Source organism: Meles meles, chromosome 12 (genome assembly GCF_922984935.1).
Source record: "Meles meles chromosome 12, mMelMel3.1 paternal haplotype, whole genome shotgun sequence".
NCBI lineage: Eukaryota > Metazoa > Chordata > Mammalia > Carnivora > Mustelidae > Meles > Meles meles.
In genome coordinates this window covers 53,915,845-53,936,682 of record NC_060077.1, presented here as the reverse complement: position 1 = coordinate 53,936,682, position 20,838 = coordinate 53,915,845, and positions in this window count along the sequence as shown.

Here is a 20,838-nt window from a genome sequence, read left to right as displayed (position 1 = left end):
GAAAAGAACACTGCTGAAGAAAATAAGAGAGAGAGAATGAGAGACAGAAAGGAAGAGATAGAGAGAAGAAACATCTGGGATCATGCTCTTTTCTTAGGCCCTCAAGGTATATGACTTTAACATGTTACTGGGCTTCATCGTTAACTGATTTTTAAAAAAATTTAAAAGGTAAATATCCAGGGTTTCTGTGTAAATTAAATAAGTCAACTTATAAGAGTATATCATGTAGATTTCTCTTTAAAAGAAAACAGGATCAATGGGCACATGTATTAACAAGAAGCTCTTTACTGACTATACATAGAATTGTTTAAACCGCAAATGATTACGTTGTTAAGGGAGTTGCAAATTAAGCAGAAATGAGAGAGGATTTTCACAATGAAGAATTAAGAATATGAATGCCTCAGAGAGAGTTGAAAGAGCATCTTTCCAGGTATTTTTCTCACATACTCTTAAATGACTAAGGATTCATTCTCAGATTGATTTTGATCATTTTAACAAGGTCAATACACCAAATAATAGTTATACTGTGCTCCTTGAATACATGTCTTAACCAAGCAGGAGCACAAGCCATGCCCCACTATTCCTTTGTGCTCAAGCTCACAGCTGTAAGCCATAACCATGAAGTTTTGTGATTTTTCTTCCTTTTTTTTTTTTTTTTAGTGGAAAATTAAATGAAATATCTCCACTCCCGCATAGCTAAATTTCACAGAAGAGGCATTCACAATCCACACCAGAGTCATCATTGGTTCTCCGGACTGACTTTCAGCATCAGAGTCTTTAGAGATCGGACTCCACATGATAGCAAGCTCCCCAGGTGATTCTTATAATCTTTTTTTTTTTTAAGATTTTATTTATTTGACAGAGAGAGATCACAAGTAGGCAGAGAGGCAGGCAGAGAGAGAGGGGGAGGGAGGCTCCCCGCTAAGCAGAGACCCTGAGGCGGGGCTCGATCCCAGGATCCTGAGATCACGACCTGAGCTGAAGGCAGAGGCTTAACCCACTGAGCCACTCAGGTGCCCCTGATACTTATAATCTTATCTCTCACCTACAATTAAGCTTCCATTCTTGGCTTCACTGTGTTATTCCATGAGGGAATATGAAAGAGAAGTAATCGCTTTTATTTTTTTTAAACTAATGATATGCATACATGTGTGCATGTGTGACAGAGAAAAAAGATAAAAAGAGAGTACACTTGGCATGTATTTTTTATACCAATATCTTAAAATGTGAAATTTCCTTTTTTTTTCTTCTCAATTTAACACCAGGCCAAATATTTCTTAAATGTATGGGAATTTGGGGGGCACCTGTGGGCTCAGTGGGTTAAGCCTCTGCCCAGGTCATGATCTCAGTGTCCTGGGATAGAGCCCTGCATTGGGCTCTCTGCTCAGCAGGGAGCCTGCTTCCCCCTCTCTCTCTGCCTGCCTCTCTGCCTACTTGTGATCTCTCTCTCTATCAAATAAATAAATTTTAAAAATCTTTAAATGTATGGGAATTTTTATATTGAACCATTATATAACTTTATCCATTGCATGGATATAATATAATTTATGTGGAATGACCATAACAGGAACATTGTCTAAGGTTTACAGAATGAGAACTACTACTAAAAATAATCATTGATTCAAAGTAGTTCAGACAATCACAAAGGGTAAATATGTGGTGTGAACTAAGAAAACAAATTTAGTGATGTTAATATTACTATTCAGGAATGGGCACTAAGCCCTAGAGTGCTAGCGGAATTGAAATGTAGTTTTTCAGAACTAAGCTTTTAGTCTCTTGGAATTAGAACAAACTAAAGTGAACAAAGCATTGCCATTTCTTTTTTGTCTCTGAGAACCCAACATGAGCTGAATTTTTCTTAGACATGAAAGTGACAAGAAGGTTCACCTACTAGAGGTTGGGGACTTTTTGATATCAGATCACTCCACATGACATTGCATTATATGTAGAACATAATATAAGACTTCAAAAAAACAGCCTTAAATACCTGGAAAAAGTCATATTGTTTAGTTTATGTGCCATTTCTCAAGGAAAGTTCCTTTAGTTATAGTTTGTATCCATTAAGAGTCTAAAAGAAAAAAAATTTCTTAAATATGTTCCTTGAATATACAATAATTTTAATTTTTTCAATCAGAATGTGAATGTTGTATTTTCTTTTTGACTACTAATACCATATCTTTAACTACTGAATACTTATTTAATATATTATTTATCATTTCTACTGAATATGTAGCTAGAGATTTTCCCTGTAGAAATTTTCCAAATTGTTTTTAGCAACAATGTATTAGTGGTACAATTGTTTCTAATGGCCAAAATAACAATTTTTCTGGAAGAATTAATATAGAGTGGGAAGAGAAGATGCCCGAAGACTTAAACTAGACTCTTTCAATTCACTTTAATTCAGGTACTAGAAATGAACTACTGTTGAGAAGCAATGATTTTTACAAAGTTATTTAATAAGACTCTCTGTGTTTTGATTGACTATTGCTGTGTAACAAACTACTCCAATAATTAATGTCTTCTAATAGCAACAATTTATTATTTCTCATGATTTTGTGGGTTGACTGAGCTCATCTCAGCCATTCTGAGTATACGGAGGTGACTGAGCTTACTAGGTTGCATTCAGATATTGGTTTGGCTAGGTTAGAAAATCCAGATAAATCTTGTACACTTCTCTCTGTCTACATGTGCTGCCTGCCTAAAGATAGCTTGGGTTTCTTTACATTGCAACCATTATACAAGAGGACAGCACAATTTGCAAGTGTTTATAAAATTTCTACTTGTGTGATCTTACTTTTGTTAAATTATCTAAAGAAAGACACAAGTTCAGGCCTGGAGTCAATGTATGAGGGGACCAAACAAGGCATAAAGAGGGAGTAGTTCCCTAGGGAAGAGTTAATAGTAACAACACTGTTTTCACCGTAGTACCACATCACTCAAACAATCAAAATTTAATTAACTGTAAAAAAAAATCTAATTATCTGTGTTTCCATGTTTAAAGGCACCTTTGTCTTTGAACCTTTGCTTCTAAAATAACGTCTGCAATATAACCCAATTACATGAAAATTTAGCATCCTGAGTCATGTTCTAATCATTCCCCATATATATGAAACCTAGAAAATATGTTCTTTCTCGTTATGTTTAAAGTTATGATATGATTTTTGCAACATGAGACGTGAACTATGGAACCAGATGACACAGTTTCAAATCCCAACTGCCATTTAATAACTGCTTGACCTCAGGCAAGTCATTTAAAACTTTTCTATAAGAATCAAATCTCTCACTTGTGAAATCAGAGTTAATATACATATGCTCATTAAAACAATGCTTGGTAACAAGTTTTGCTGACAGTGAAAATAAGGATGAGAATTTATGTGTTAAAAATGACGAAGGGGACGTTACTGTTAAATGATGATAATGTGCATAAACCCAAACCAAAACTTCCTTTTGTTCAAAACTGCCAGCAAAGATTGGGAAGTTAAGAGCATTGTTATAGTCTCATGGTGAATTTTTAGTAAGTTTTCCATTGCATATACTTATACCATCAATTAATATCATGTAAGCTTACTGTATATTACATATGGATTTCAAACAAATTTTCAGCTCCTCTTTTGGTTGATTTACCAAATGTTGGCTGGTATTGAATTTCTGCAGCTTAGGGGTCTGCCCATCCTTTTTCCTGAACATAAATGGTAACATTTCTCCACTGGAATTATTCTGCTTTTCAGTTGAAAACAGGCAATTTATATGTAAACATCTCTAGGGACTGCTTACCGGAGAAAGCCACTTAATAACCTGTAACAGAGAGTAGTTCCTCAGTCTGTATCTAGAGGTAATGTGAGCAACTTTGGTTCATTCAGTTCTAGACTAAGGATGCACTTCATGGTAGAGATACGTAAACACTCTTGGCACAAATCTACTTTTGTGGTAAGTCTAACGTCCCACTGAAAATATTAACTTGAAAATGCAAATTTTTAAAACCTATTTGTAGAATGTATTTTTATTTCTCAGATTTGATAAATATCAAATCATATAAAAATGTCATATTTTAAATCCCAACAATTTTGTCTTATGAAAGCATACCACCAATTTCTACTAGTGAATCAACCTCTGCAAAGGATTTTTCTATAGATAAAAGGTAATAATTTTTATTTTGTTTAAACTGGCATTCAATAATTTTTATTGAACAAATTACTCAAATACTAAACTAGACTCCTAAATACATAGAGAACCAACAACTTCTCTTTTTTACATCTATTATTAATTTCTTTTTTGGATTTACTAGCAAAGTGTATTAAATTACATTAATGGCAATTTAAAGAAAGTAGAAAAAAAGTTAAACTTCTAAGGTTTTAACCCACTGAGCCACCCAGGCGCCCCTAAATATATATATATTTATATATATATATATATATAAAATCCATTTCACGTTATATATATATAATATATAATATATATATTATATATATAATATATATAAAAATATATAATATATATACATATATATAATATATCTTCATTGAAGAGACCCAATATATATTTACAGTATTTCATCTGTGGTTTATTTTGTAAATAACATTTTCATATACCAGTATGCTTAAAAATGGGATATTTTTCTTCACACATTACTACTTGGATGACTGCAGCTGAAATGCTGTAAAGCTGTACATATTTAGGGCAAACCATATGGACTTGCATACATGTGACCATTTTTAAATAAAAGCTGAAAATTTCAAATATTTTCATTGATAGTCTGTGGCTACAAAGGATTGCTTCTAGTCTTAGGAGTATTGTTTCGAGTTGATGAAATAAAAGTTGATCAATTTTTTCAGCTTCCATAACTGAATAAAATATGACCAATGTAATCTTTGGTTATTAATTTTCTATGCTTGACTGGGAGTTTGAGCAAGTTGTAATTCCTATTTTGTCTTAGTATCTAGTTTTCATAATTGAGAACTCTAGTATCAGGCCAGCTGTCTTTGAAATAGATGATCTGGTGAATGTCTCAGTAATCTAAGCAGGAAAAAAAAATAGGCAAGCCTTCTTTTAACTTATTTCTGGAGCAATGACAACTATAATGAGGACTTTTATATACTTAATGTTAAGCACGAATCACTCCGCACAGAAAAATTGAGGGTGGTTATCCTCACAGTTCACTTTGTTGAGGTAATGTTAATGCCATTTAGTCACTGTTGATTTAAGTACCTTTGAATTAACCACTAATAGTTGTGAAGGTCTTGTACTTGCTCCTACAAATCTCCTGGCACAGCCTCCAACAACTTCCCATGCATTTCACAGTTTCTTCTTGGTGAGAAGTGCTTCTTTCCTTTTGAACTCTCATGTTACGGGCTAAGGAAAATGAGTCTAGTTTTCTTTTCATTTCACAGTTTATATCTAAGTACTTCTCACCAGGAGAGCTTCAGAATTTTGCTGTAAGCTAAATGCATGTTTCTCTAAATGGTAGCTTTGACCTATGAAACGTGAAATGGTTCTTTTAATGGAAAAGTTCCCAAATAGCTAAGGCTTGGATAGTTCACTAAGTAATTCTTAAAACAGAACTATGATAATTTATACATTATTTTAAAGATTTTATTCATTTATTTGACAGAGAGACAAGGAGAGAGGGAACACAAGCAGGGGGAGTGGGAGAGGGAGAATCAGTCCTCCCGCCAAGCAGGGAGCCCAGTGTGGCACTCGATCCCAGGACTCTGGGATCATGACCTGAGACAAAGGCAGATAGATGCTCAATGACTGAGCCACCCAGGTGCCCATACATTATTTTAATATGTTATACATTTAATATATAATATGTTTACCATAATGATCATTATATTTACTATAGCAATTATACCTGTTTTACATTTGAAAGATAATGTACTATATATACTGTTACAATGGCTATATGAAAAAAACTTTAATATAAAATATAAGAAAATTAAATTCTTAAATCCACGTGTTACATCTTTTAAAAAATTGAATATTTAATGTACTCTTAAGTAGTTACTTCAATAAACACATATTGATGTAGAAAAATTTTCTGTTTGGTGTTATAGCATATGCAAAGATGACAATTAAAATTATCCCACCTGTAAGTTCTATAAATACACTTTTAAATGTGAATAAATGCACATATAGCTCTAATAAACAAATAGAATAAGTGCTATCATAGAAGCACGAAAGTCTATTTGAACACAGGGGAGGGAAAAATAATATCTATATGGGATGGATCTGCCATCAAAGTCTCATTTTTGCAGACCGCTATGAAAAAGACATGAAGTTGGGGCACCTGGGTGGCTCAGTGGGTTAAAGCCTCTGCCTTTGGCTCTGGTCATGATCTCATGGTCCTGGGATCCAGCCCCACATCAGGCTCTCTGCTCAGCAGGGAGTCTGCTTCCTCCTCTCTCTCTCTGCCTGCCTCTTTGCCTATTTGTGATCTCTATCAGTCAAATAAATAAAATTTAAAAATCTTAAAAAAAAGACATGAAGTTATTTATATATGATTTTTATTGTGAATAAATTAATGTGTTTTATATCTGGTCATCCTGAGAACACAACTGTATGGGAATAACAAAAAAAAAAAAAAAGAAAAGAAAGAAAGAAAATGAATTTTTCCAGACATTATAAGATAGAAATTCCAGAGTATCCATGAGACTTCTACTGTACAATAAACACAAACTGACAAGATGGTATAATAATCACTTTTTTTTTTAAAGCTTTTGAATTTTTTTTTCCATTTTATTTATTTTTTCAGCGTAACAGTATTCATTCTTTTTGCACAACACCCAGTGCTCCATGCAAAACATGCCCTCCCCATTACCCACCACCTGTTCCCCCAACCTCCCACCCTTGACCCTTCAAAACCCTCAGGTTGCCCCAACCTCCCACCCCTGACCCTTCAAAACCCTCAGGTTGTTTTTCAGAGTCCATAGTCTCTTATGGTTCGCCTCCCCTCCCCAATGTCCATAGCCCGCTCCCCCTCTCCCAATCCCACCTCCCCCCAGCAACCCCCAGTTTGTTTTGTGAGATTAAGAGTCATTTATGGTTTGTCTCCCTCCCAATCCCATCTTGTTTCATTTATTCTTCTCCTATCCCCCTACCCCCCCCATGTTGCTTCTCCATGTCCTCATATCAGGGAGATCATATGATAGTTGTCTTTCTCCGATTGACTTATTTCACTAAGCATGATACGCTCTAGTTCCATCCACGTCGTCGCAAATGGCAAGATTTCATTTCTTTTGATGGCTGCATAGTATTCCATTGTGTATATACACCACATCTTCTTTATCCATTCATCTGTTGATGGACATCTAGGTTCTTTCCATAGTCTGGCTATTGTAGACATTGCTGCTATAAACATTCGGGTACACGTGCCCCTTCGGATCACTATGTTTGTATCTTTAGGGTAAATACCCAGTAGTGCAATTGCTGGGTCATAGGGTAGTTCTATTTTCAACATTTTGAGGAACCTCCATGCTGTTTTCCAGAGTGGTTGCACCAGCTTGCATTCCCACCAACAGTGGAGGAGGGTTCCCCTTTCTCCACATCCTCGCCAGCATCTGTCATTTCCTGACTTGTTAATTTTAGCCATTCTGACTGGTGTGAGGTGATATCTCATTGTGGTTTTGATTTGCATTTCCCTGATGCCGAGTGACGTGGAGCACTTTTTCATGTGTCTGTTGGCCATCTGGATGTCTTCTTTGCAGAAATGTCTGTTCATGTCCTCTGCCCATTTCTTGATTGGATTGTTTGTTCTTTGGGTGTTGAGTTTGCTAAGTTCCTTATAGATTTTGGATACTAGCCCTTTATCTGATATGTCGTTGGCAAATATCTTCTCCCATTCTGTCAGTTGTCTTTTGGTTTTGTTAACTGTTTCCTTTGTTGTGCAAAAGCTTTTGATCTTGATGAAATCCCAATAGTTCATTTTTGCCCTTGCTTCCCTTGCCTTTGCCGTTGTTCCTAGGAAGATGTTGCTACGGCTGAGGTCGAAGAGGTTGCTGCCTGCATTCTCCTCAAGGATTTTGATGGATTCCTTTCTCACATTGAGGTCCTTCATCCATTTGGAGTCTATTTTCGTGTGTGGTGTAAGGAAGTGGTCCAATTTCATTTTTCTGCATGTGGCTGTCCAATTTTCCCAGCACCATTTATTGAAGAGGCTGTCTTTTTTCCATTGGACATTCTTTCCTGCTTTGTCAAACATTAGTTGACCAAAGAGTTGAGGGTCTATTTCTGGGCTCTCTATTCTGTTCCATTGATCTATGTGTCGGTTTTTGTGCCAGTACCATGCTGTCTTGATGATGACAGCTTTGTAATAGAGCTTGAAGTCCGGAATTGTGATGCCACCAACTTTGGCTTTGTTCTTCAATATTCCTTTGGCTATTCGAGGTCTTTTCTGGTTCCATATAAATTTTAGGATTATTTGTTCCATTTCTTTGAAAAAAATGGATGGTATTTTGATAGGGATTGCATTAAATGTGTAGATTGCTTTAGGTAGCATAGACATTTTCACAATATTTATTCTTCCAATCCAGGAGCATGGAACATTTTTCCATTTTTTTGTGTCTTCCTCAATTTCTTTCATGAGTACTTTATAATTTTCTGTGTATAGATTCTTAGTCTCTTTGGTTAGGTTTATTCCTAGGTATCTTATAGTTTTGGGTACAATTGTAAATGGGATTGACTCCTTAATTTCTCTTTCTTCAGTCTTGTTGTTGGTGTACAGAAATGCAACTGATTTCTGTGCATTGATTTTATATCCTGACACTTTACTGAATTCCTGTACAAGTTCTAGCAGTTTTGGAGTGGAGTCTTTTGGGTTTTCCACATATAGTATCATATCATCTGCGAAGAGTGATAGTTGGACTTCTTCTTTACCAATTTGGATGCCTTTAATTTCTTTTTGTTTTCTGATTGCTGAGGCTAGGACTTCTAGTACTATGTTGAATAGCAGTGGTGATAATGGACATCCCTGTCGTGTTCCTCACCTTAGCGGAAAAGCTTTCAGTTTTTCTCTATTGAGAATGATATTTGCGGTGGGTTTTTCATAGATGGCTTTGATAATATTGAGGTATGTGCCCCCTATCCCTACACTTTGAAGAGTTTTGATCAGGAAGGGATGCTGTACTTTGTCAAATGCTTTTTCAGCATCTATTGAGAGTATCATATGGTTCTTGTTCTTTCTTTTATTAATGTGTTCTATCACATTGATTGATTTGCGGATGTTGAACTAACCCTGCAGCCCTGGAATAAATCCCACTTGATCATGGTGAATAATCCTTTTAATGTACTGTTGAATCCTATTGGCTAGTATTTTGGCGAGAATTTTTGTGTCTGTGTTCATCAAGGATATTGGTCTGTAGTTCTCTTTTTTGGTGGGGTCCTTGTCTGGTTTTGGGATCAAGGTGATGCTGGCCTCATTAAATGCGTTTGGAAGTTTTCCCTCCATTTCTATTTTTTGGAACAGTTTCAGGAGAATAGGAATTAGTTCTTCTTTAAATGTTTGGTAGAATTCCCCTGGGAAGCCGTCTGGCCCTGGGCTTTTGTTTGTTTGGAGATTTTTGATGACTGTTTCAATCTCCTTACTGGTGATGGGCCTGTTCAGGTTTTCTATTTCTTCCTGGTTCAGTTGTGGTAGTTTATATGTCTCTAGGAATGCATCCATTTCTTCCAGATTGTCCAATTTGTTGGCGTAGAGTTGCTCATAGTATGTTCTTATAATTGTCTGTATTTCTTTGGTGTTAGTTGTGATCTCTCCTCTTTCATTCATGATTTAATTTATTTGGGTCCTTTCTCTTTTCTTTTTGATGAGTCTGGCCAGGGGTTTATCATTCTTATTGATTCTTTCAAAGAACCAGCTCCTAGTTTCATTGATTTTTCCTATTGTTTTTTTTTTTTTGTTTGTTTGTTTCTATTTCATTGATTTCTGCTGTGATCTTTATGATTTCTCTTCTCCTGCTGGGTTTAGGGTTTCTTTCTTGTTCTTTCTCCAGCTCCTTTACGCGTAGGGTTAGGTTGTGTACTTGGGACCTTTCTTGTTTCTTGAGAAAGGCTTGTACCGCTATATATTTTCCTCTCAGGACTGCCTTTGCTGCGTCCCACAGATTTTGAACTGTTGTGTTTTCATTATCATTTGTTTCCATGAATTTTTTCAATTCTTCTTTAATTTCCTGGTTGACCCATTCATTCTTTAGAAGGATGCTGTTTAGTCTCCATGTATTTGGGTTCTTTCCAGCTTTCCTCTTGTGATTGAGTTCTAGCTTCAGAGCATTGTGGTCTGAAAATATGCAGGGAATAATCCTAATCTTTTGATACCGGTTGAGAACTGATTTGTGACCCAGGATGTGATCTATTCTGGAGGAGGTTCCATGTGCACTAGAGAAGAATGTGTATTCTGTTGCTTTGGGATGAAATGTTCTGAATATATCTGTGATGTCCATCGGGTCCAGTGTGTCATTTAAGGCCTTTATTTCCTTGTTGATCTTTTGCTTGGATGATCTGTCCATTTCAGTGAGGGGAGTGTTCAAGTCCCCTACTATTATTGTATTATTGTTGATGTGTTTCTTTGATTTTGTTATTAATTGGTTTATATAGTTGGCTGCTCCCACGTTAGGGGCATAGATATTTAAAATGGTTAGATCTTCTTGTTGGACAGACCCTTTGAGTAGGATATAGTGTCCTTCCTCATCTCTTATTATAGTCTTTGGCTTAAAATCTAATTGATCTGATATAAGGATTGCCACCCCAGCTTTCTTCTGATGCCCATTAGCATGGTAAATTGTTTTCCACCCCCTCACTTTAAATCTGGAGGTGTCTTCGCGTCTAAAATGAGTTTCTTGTAGGCAACATACTGATGGGTTTTGTTTTTTTATCCATTCTGATACCCTGTGTCTTTTGATTGGGGCATTTAGCCCATTAACATTCAGGGTAACTATTGAGAGATATGAATTTAGTGCCATTATTAGCCTGTAAGATGACTGTTACTGTATATTGTCTCTGTACCTTTCTGATCTACTACTTTTAGGCTCTCTCTTTGCTTAGAGGACCCCTTTCAATATTTCCTGTAGAGCTGGTTTGGTGTTTGCAAATTCTTTCAGTTTTTGTTTGTCCTGGAAGCTTTTGATCTCTCCTTCTATTTTCAATGATAGCCTAGCTGGATAGAGTATTCTTGGCTCCATGTTTTTCTCGTTTAGTGCTCTGAATATATCATGCCAGCTCTTTCTGGCCTGCCAGGTCTCTGTGGATAAGTCTGCCGCCAATCTAATATTTTTACCATGTATGTTACAGACTTCTTTTCTCGGGCTGCTTTCAGGATTTTCTCTTTGTCACTAAGACTTGTCAATTTTACTATTAGGTGACGGGGTGTGGACCTATTCTTGTTGACTTTGAGGGGGGTTCTCTGCATCTCCTGGATTTTAATGCTTGTTCCCTTTGCCATATTAGGGAAATTCTCTCCAATGATTCTCTCCAATAGACCTTCTGCTCCCCTCTCTGTTTCTTCTTCTTCTGGAATCCCAATTATTCTAATGTTGTTTCGTCTTTTGGTGTCACTTATCTCTGGAATTCTCCCCTCATGGTCCAGTAGCTGTTTGTCCCTCTTTTGCTTGGCTTCTTTATTCTCTGTCATTTGGTCTTCTATATCACTAATTCTTTCTTCTGCCTCATTGATCCTAGCAGTGAGAGCCTCCATTTTTGATTGCACCTCATTAATAGCTTTTTTGATTTCAACTTGGTTAGATTTTAGTTCTTTAATTTCTCCAGAAAGGGCTTTAATATCTCCAGAGAGGGTTTCTCTAATATCTTCCATGCCTTTTTCGAGCCCGGCTAGAATGTTCAGAATCGTCATTCTGAACTCTTGATCTGACATATTACCAATGTCTGTGTTGATTAGGTCCCTAGCCTTCGGTACTGTGTCTTGTTCTTTTGTTTGTGGTGATTTTTTCCGCCTTGTCATTTTGTCCAGATAAGAGGGTATGAAGGAGCAAATAAACTACTAAAAGGGGGGCAAAGACCCCGGAAAAATGCGCTGTAACCAAATCAGAAGAGACCCCAAATTGTGGGGGGGAGAAAGGGGATAAAAACAGGTTCTGAAAAAAAAAAAGAAAAAAGAAAAAAATTTAAAAAATAAAACAAATAAAAAATATAAAAAAGAAAGAAAAAATATATATATTTAGATGAACCAGTCAAAAAACGTTAAAAAAGAAAAGGGTAAAACTTTTAAAAAATTTAGCAGAAGAAGAAAAAAGAAAAAAGAAAAAAAAATTGAAAAATGAAAAAAAAATTGAAAAAAGAAAAAAAAATTGAAGTAGCCGCAAGACTAAAGAATCATGGGGAGAAAGCCATGAGTTCCGTGCTTTGCTTTCTCCTCCTCTGGAATTGCTCTGTCTTAGGAATTGAATCTGCTTTCTCCTTGATAGATGAACTTCGTCCTGGCTGGATATTTTGTTGATCTTCTGGGGGAGGGGCCTGTTGTAGTGACTCTCAAGTGTCTTTGCCCGAGGCGGGATTGTACCGCCCTTACCGGCGGCTGGACTAAGTAATCGGCTTGGGTTCGCTTTTGGGAGCTTCTGTTCCCTGAACGCTTTCCGTAGAGTTCCGGAGGACGGGAATGAAAATGGCGGCCTCCTAGTCTCCAGTCTGGAGGAGCCGAGAGCCTGGGGCCCCACTCCTCAGTGCGCCCCCAGAGGACAGCACCCAATCACTCCCGTATCCCCAGCCTCTAGCCGCGCTCGGAGCTCACCCAGCCCGCGACCAGTTCAAGGTAACCCCGAGCTGAGAGTTCAGTCCTCGGCTCTGTCTCTGCAGCCGGCTTCTCCGTTCTAATACCTGCGAGCTCTCCGACACTCCGACACCCCCGATCCTTCTGTGACCCTGCGGGGCCTGGGGCCACGCTGGCCCCGCGTGGGCTTCACCCTGGTTTAGCCTCTGGAGCAATGTCCCTCAGTGGAACAGACTTTTAAAAGTCCTGATTTTGTGCTCCGTTCCTCCGCCGCTTGCCGGGAGCCGGCCCCTCCCCCCGCGGTCTCTCATCCCGTCGTTTTAGATTCACTTCTCCGCCAGTCCTACCTTTCAGAAAGTGGTTGATTTTCTGTTTCTAGAGTTGCTGTTCTTCTTCTCTTCGCTCTCCCGTTGGATTTGTAGGTGTTTGCAATGTTTAGATAAGCTATCAAGCTGATCTCCTGTTACCTGATGTAGTCTCAGGCTGCTACTTCTCCGCCATCTTAACTCCTCCCCACTTTTTTTTTTTTTTTTAGGGTTTGGTACTAACAGTGGTTTTTTGTTTTTTCTTTTTACTCTTTTTTTTTAATTCGTTTATTTGTTTATTTACAGCATAACAGTGTTCATTGTTTTGGCATCACACCCAGTGCTCCATGCAGTACGAGCCCTCCCTATTACCCACCACCTGGTAATAATCACTTTTAAATAGAACTGCAATCCTGTAATCAATCACAAAGTCATTATTAAGAATCATTAGTCTTGGGGCGTCTGGGTGGCTCAGTGGATTAAGCTGCTGCCTTCGGCTCAGGTCATGATCTCAGGGTCCTGGGATCGAGCACCGCATTAGGCTCTCTGCTCCGCAGGGAGCTTGCTTCCTCCTCTCTCTCTGCCTGCCTCTCTGCCTACTTGTGATCTCTCTCTCCGTCAAATAAATAAATAAAATCTTTAAAAAAAAAAAAGAACCATTAGTCTTCTAAAGTGGTAGTTCTCAACAATAAATGGTCCTGGTAATTTTATTAATATCTTAAAAATAAAACCTATGTCACTTTTCTTTTTGGTATTCAATAGAATGTGTGTGGTGTGTGTACGTGTTCAGGATGATAGAATTATTTTTTAAAATTTTATAAAAATGTTTATAAATGATGTTGAGGGAAAAAAATATTTACTTATTTATTTATTTATTTAACCGAAAAGTGGTTTATAAATTGTTTTGCCTTTGCTCAGTTATTACAGAAATGATGAATTTATATAATTTATGAATCCAGTGTGCTACTTAATAAAAAAAATTCTGACTGAATCTTTGAAAAGTTTAATCTGTACTTGTAAAGCTTCATTTTTTTTTCTTTTTATGAAAAGAAAAATTATAAATGATGTTGAGAGGTGTGCCTGGATAGCTCAATTGGTTAAGCATCTGACTTTTGGTTTTGGTTCAAGTCGTGATCTAAGCACAGAGTTTGCTTGCGATTCTCTCCCTCTCCTTCCCCTTCTGCCTCTACCCCTGAGCTCCTCTCTCTTTCTCTCTCTCAAATAAATAAAATCTGAGAAACAACAAACCTATATATAATGTTGAGGAAAAAAAAAGGACAGTCTTCAAAATGATCAGTTTTTCATAATTTTAACAGAAAAAAGCATATATTAAACAAACAGTAGAAATGTTATAATTCAATACTTTGGCATTTATAGCATAAAATATATGTCAGCAACATACACTGTAAATATTGATTTTTTTAAAATTATTCTCTAAAATACTTTTAAAGTTGTCATTAAAGGAAAGTGGAAATTCTATCCTATCCTTTAGGTGAGCTATATAAAAAAAGCAATATTTAATATATGGTCAGTGCTATGTCTTCAAATGTTTTTCTGCACTTAGCTATAAAACAGAAATGTACATCTCAGAGTTTTATGCATCTCTACTGATTTGAGAGGATAAATCTTTTGTTTAATATTTTCAATTATATTCTTATTCCTAATATTATTTATGAGTACCTGGCTTTCATATGGAAATGTGTAGTAAGGAAAACACATCAAGCACATTCAAATTCTCACTCAAATGAGTTCACAATTCTTATGAAGAGAGTTTTTATCAGCAACTACAGAGGTTGCTAAGACAAATAAAAAGACAAAGGAGCAATTGAAGTAGGTGGGTTTGCCACTAAACAGATGGGCTTAAGAAAGTGAAAAAAACAGACAGAGGGAAAAGAGTGAACATTAATCAGAATGCTATTCCAAGTATATTGGGTTGTGTGAAATGAAGTGTGAAGTTTGGAGTGGGTGAAGAAGACAAATTTATAACATGGAGGCATACTTAGCAAATATCATACAAAGCAGTTATGATATTTGATTTTCTCACTTCTTTGTGATTAAAAGATCTTAAAATCCTTGAGAGCATGCTCTAAGAATTGGTTACATTTGCCTAAGGAACAGCTAAGCTATATTTGCATTATTTCTTAGTTTATTGCAAAATTCTTTAAAAATGCTGTCCTTAAAGATACTTTATTTTTTTTATTTTATTTTATTATTTTTTTTTTTTGCATTTTATTTATTTTTTCAGTGTAACAGTATTCATTCTTTTGGCACAACACCCAGTGCTCCATGCAAAACGTGCCCTCCCCATTACCCACCACCTGTTCCCCCAACCTCCCACCCCTGACCCTTCAAAACCCTCAGGTTGTTTTTCAGAGTGGATAAAGAAGATGTGGTATATATACACAATGGAATACTATGCAGCCATCAAAAGAAATGAAATCATGCCATTTGCGACGACATGGATGGAACTAGAGCGTATCATGCTTAGTGAAATAAGTCAATCGGAGAAAGACAACTATCATATGATCTCCCTGATATGAGGACATGGAGAAGCAACATGGGGGGGTAGGGGGATAGGAGAAGAATAAATGAAACAAGATGGGATTGGGAGGGAGACAAACCATAAATGACTCTTAATCTCACAAAACAAACTGGGGGTTGCTGGGGGGAGGTGGGATTGGGAGAGGGGGAGCGGGCTATGGACATTGGGGAGGGTAAGTGCTATCGTGAGTGCTGTGAAGTGTGTAAACCTGGCGATTCACAGACCTGTACCCCTGGGGATAAAAATACATTATATGTTTATTAAGATACTTTATTTTTGTCTGAAAAATCTCACAAGAATATAAGCTACATGAAAAATGATATTTAATTATAGAAAATACTTCATCTTGATATTTTATATTTCATGTTGTACATATATACTTTTTTTAATTTATAAATTCAAATGCCATCAGAGGTTAAGCAATTTTCATTTACAGATTAAAAGGTTGGCATAAAGCAATAGTTGTGGTGAAGTTCTACAACTAAAGACATTGGAACAGTTTTTTTGTTGTTGTTGTTGTTTTGTTTTGTTTTTAACAAAACAAGTTAAATGCAGCTTATGAGGCCTGAAAAATTCTAGAATGACATAGGTTAAGCACACGCTTACTCTGCACAAGTTCAGCAATTTACTTAAGTAAGCTTGCTTTCAGAGAAAAATTTGAAACTTACATAATTGATGAACTATCAATTTTACTTCATTGAATATGACGATTTAGAACAACACTTATGTAATAATTATAAACTTAACTCTAGTCAATCTCTCTTCACTTTACTAGAAGTCAGGGTCCAAATTCAGTCACCCTGCTGCCAACATACCAAACTCTTACCTTTTCTTCCCTCTGCACCTGTCTGTCAAAACGAGAATGGGGTATGAACTCCAATGGTCAGGACTTGGTTCTTGCACCTGTTAGCTGAGATCTGTAGGAGACAATGAAATGAAAACCAAAATTTATGTCAGTATAATTTATGCCCCAATAATCCTATTAGGTTTACCTACATATGGTTCAGTAATCAAATTCCAATACCATTCTCTGAAATGACCAAATTCAAATCAAGTCTACATTTTCCAAGCTGTTCTCCCCTATGACACTCTCATTCTTACTTGCATCAGTCTTGATTACTGGGTTCTTAATCTATACCAGTATGCCTCATTTAGGGTCTTTTCTATTATTCATTCTGTATCTCATATGAATTTTTACCTTTCTGTCCTGCTGCTTATTTTCCATTACCATATAACTACTAAGGGATAATGGCAAGTCAAACAAGATAAAAGTATAAGACATATAAACAATATTGAGAAACATGTAGTCATTGGTAAACTTAGAATAGTTTCATTCAACTATCAGGGCATGGGAAATCAGATATCAGCAGATGCTCCCTTCAGTCCTTCTTCCTTATTATTACAGGACTAATTACTCCATTATGCAATTCTGGCAACTTCAGTCTTCCAGTTAATAAACTTCCATGGCTTCCACTTTCTCTCAAGATAAGATATACTTAGGTTAGAAAGTTCAGCTAAGCACAATACATTTCTTCAAATACACCCGCATTTTTTCTTACTTTGGCAATTCCTTTGGGTTGGAATAGTCTTCAACTATTTTTCACTTGGTCTGTCAATATTCTAATTCTTCAGATGTTGTTATTTCATTTTGATGTATGTGGGGGTTTACGTGTATGTTTTAACCACTAAACTAAATCAGATACTCATGATGTCTGCAACCATTGATTGAAAATTTTATTTTAAATACTGGTTTCACTTAGCTTATATAAAATGCTTATATATATTTAATTCCTATGAAGGTATGAGCTTTGTCTCTGTGACCTGCAAATAAACCATCAGAGGATTGCATAATTTTAAAAAATTCTAATAAGTGAATGAATGTATGATTGAATTAATTGATGGATGGATGGACAGAATTGTCAATGAACGAGTAAATCCTACTTTGTGAAAAATCTGAGGTTACAGAGTTTCAAAATCTATGCTAAAGACTGAGTTATATATTTAAACCAAGGCTGTGATAAAAAACAACAACAAACAAACAAAAAAATAATGTACATTTGAGGGAGGTCCATAAAAGACTAGGAAATGCAGAATTTTTTAGTGAATTTATGAAGTTACTGCATGAATCTTGACAAACAGTTATTACACTTAATTCTCACACTGCAGTAGAAATGATACAGGAATGGGACAGATAATCTTTACTTCTCCATGTAAACAGAGACTTGGTTAAGTACTTTACTTCTCTAAACCTATTTCTATCAGTAGACCAGACAATTTTAATACCTATTTAAGGGCAAATTAATTAATTAATTAATTAAATTATTAATAATTTCCATGTGCCAGTCACAAAGTAGGCATTTACCATTACTTGCAGTTACATTTCTTATGTCATGGATCTCTTTTTTTTATTTACTTGCTTACTTATGTTTTAGAGAGAGAGAATGATTACCTGTGTGAGCAAGGTAGGGAGGAGGAAGAGCAGAGCGAGAGGGAAAGAAAGAATCCCAAGGAGGCTCCACACCTAGTGCAGAGCCAGTTGTGAGGCTCCATCTCACAAAACTTAGATCATGACCTGAGCCAAAATTAAGAGTCAGAAGCTTAACTGACTGAGCAACCCAGGTGCCCCATAATGGATCTCTTTTAATGTTGTTGTCTTGTTCATCATAATCTTCTGGCTATTTTTGGATCAGGCCCAACCCAGTCTCTCACCAATAACCACATAACAAGTGCAAATGCACAGTCCCTATTACCATCACAGAGTGAAAGTAGAAAAATGATAGTTTTTGATAGTTCACTCATTCAACAAATAATCATTTAAAAACACACCAAATGCCAGAATCTGTCTAGGTCCTGGAGATATAGTAATTGACACTTGAAGTGTTATGAAGAAAAATAAAGGATGGAGAAATGGTAGTGCCATGCTTCAACCTGGAGTTATGGTTTGAATTTCCCTTTTAATAGAGTTGTCGGGGAAAATCTTTCTGAAAAAATGACACTTTATCAAAGACCTGAATATGTATGAAAGGAGAGGGACTAGCATGTCCAAGGCCCTGAGGCTAAGGATGCCCAGCATCTTTAAGGAATACTAAGGTTCAAACAGAATAAGTGGTGTATTAGAGATCAGGATAGAGATTAATAATAATAACAGAAGAGGATTAGATAATGTAGTTTTTTTTTTCCTACTTAAAGGTAAGAAGGGAAATAATTAAAGAATCTGAGTAAATAAAAGATATGATAGAAGCCAGGGATATGGACAGATCACAAAGGAGATATAATATACTATGTAGAGAATAGACCATAGAGGCAAGCTTAAAACCATGAGAGACTGTGGACTTTGAGAAGCAAACTGAGGGTGTTGGAGGGTTGGGGGGCGGGGGGTTAAGGGAGCCTGGTGGAGGGTATTAAGGAGGGCACTTATTGCATGGAGCTCTGGGTGTGGTGCATAAACAATGAATCTTGGAACACTGAAAAAATAAAATAAAATTTAAAAAATCTGTAAGACTGCTGAGTAAATTATTGCAGTAATCCAGGAAAAAAAGGGAAAAAAAAGATTATGAAGGATTAAAGTGGGGCAGCAGGTATGGGGGCAGTGACACAGTGTCTGAAAGGACAATCAATGGGACTGATAGATCACAGAGGAGATGTTAAAGAGAAGACAGAGTAATGACTCCAAGTTTTTATCCTGTGTAACTGCTAGTTCCTGCAAAATAGAAGGTTGTCATAGGAGCAGGTAAGGGTAGGGTGTGGCAGGGATACAAATATGCTCTCAGGACACATTCAAGAGAAAAAGTCCATCCAGCTCATAAGAAAATGGCTAGCTGATGGCTACTGGCTGCTAGTTCCTTCAGGGTTTGCTTTAGCTCTCAAGCCAACATCATGCTTTTCTCAATGGATCCAGTGGAAGAGTTAAAGAAGGTGATGGTACCACTTCTGGAGAAGGAGTGAGAAAGTCATTCAGGGACCTAGTCATTTTTATCCAACAGGAGACACTTCTAAGAAGGGCAATTTTTGCTCCAGAGCTCATTGAGCTGATAGTAACTGTCAGATCTGCCTCCCTGTCTAATAACTCCCCCAACTGAATCATGTTTCCTCCCTTTAACTTTCACAGCTCTAACCCCTGACAAGTCTATTGCATTCCAAACTCACTGTCTGCAATAAGAATTCTCAGATTCAGCTGTCATAGCTTCTTATATCTTCCCTTATTTTAAGCAGAGTATTATGATTTTTTCTAATGTTACTTATACTTATCATTTCCTCTTTGCTGTTAGCACTATATTCTGCAACCCAAAACTTAAGAATTTTCTCAGTGTAGGCCATCCAGATTACTGCATAGGTAAAAAGCAAAATGTAAACAGTAGTGTTAGTATTAACTTAAAGTTTTTATTATTATGATTTTAAATATGGCAAATTAATATAATCATAGTGTTTGTAAGTATACTGATGTATATCTGTATATGTATGTGTGTGTGGATTTATTATCTATGTCTACTACTATAGTTAATCAGTTATTGTGCAGTAAAAAAGGGGATTAGATTTAAAGACACAAATCTAAATTCCTAATTCTGATTCTGCTAATTCTTATGTATCTGATATAGCCCAAGTCACAATTGCTTGATTTTGGGCACCTTATTTTAAAAAGTGGTGTAATAGATGTAAACATTTTGTAAACCATATAAATGCATAGTTATGAACACAGATAATTACATAGTTATGACATGGTTGTTGGTTTAAATGTTTGTATGTCAAACTGGCTAGCTCATCTATCATAATATTCACTGCATGTTTGGTATCTGATTCAATTAGCAGTTATCCATGCAGTTTAACAGGCATGAATCACCTGGCCCATTTGCACTTAATTGATTACTTGATGATAAACTTGTAAACAGTCAATCTAATTGCTCTAGGAGGACTAGCCTAAAATATTGTCTAAAGGTAGCATGTACTTGTCCATTTATTCATTTTGCCAAGTATTGTTCAGTATTTATTGTATTTCAGAAGAAATGTGCTAAGTCTAGTCCAATACTGTGGTACTCTGGTAAAATATACAACAAGGTTGTTGCTTAACCCATTCACCTTCAATACCTTAAAAATATAAATAATAATAAACTAAAAATATGCATATTCAGGGTATTTTTACATTCCAAGATACAGTTCTGCTTTTTTATACTGATATAAATTACCATTATTTCTCTTTAAACATAATTTATATAAAAGTTTAACCATCTTAAATTATGTCACTCAGCATTATCTCTTCCAGTCCTGTCCATGTTGCTACAAAT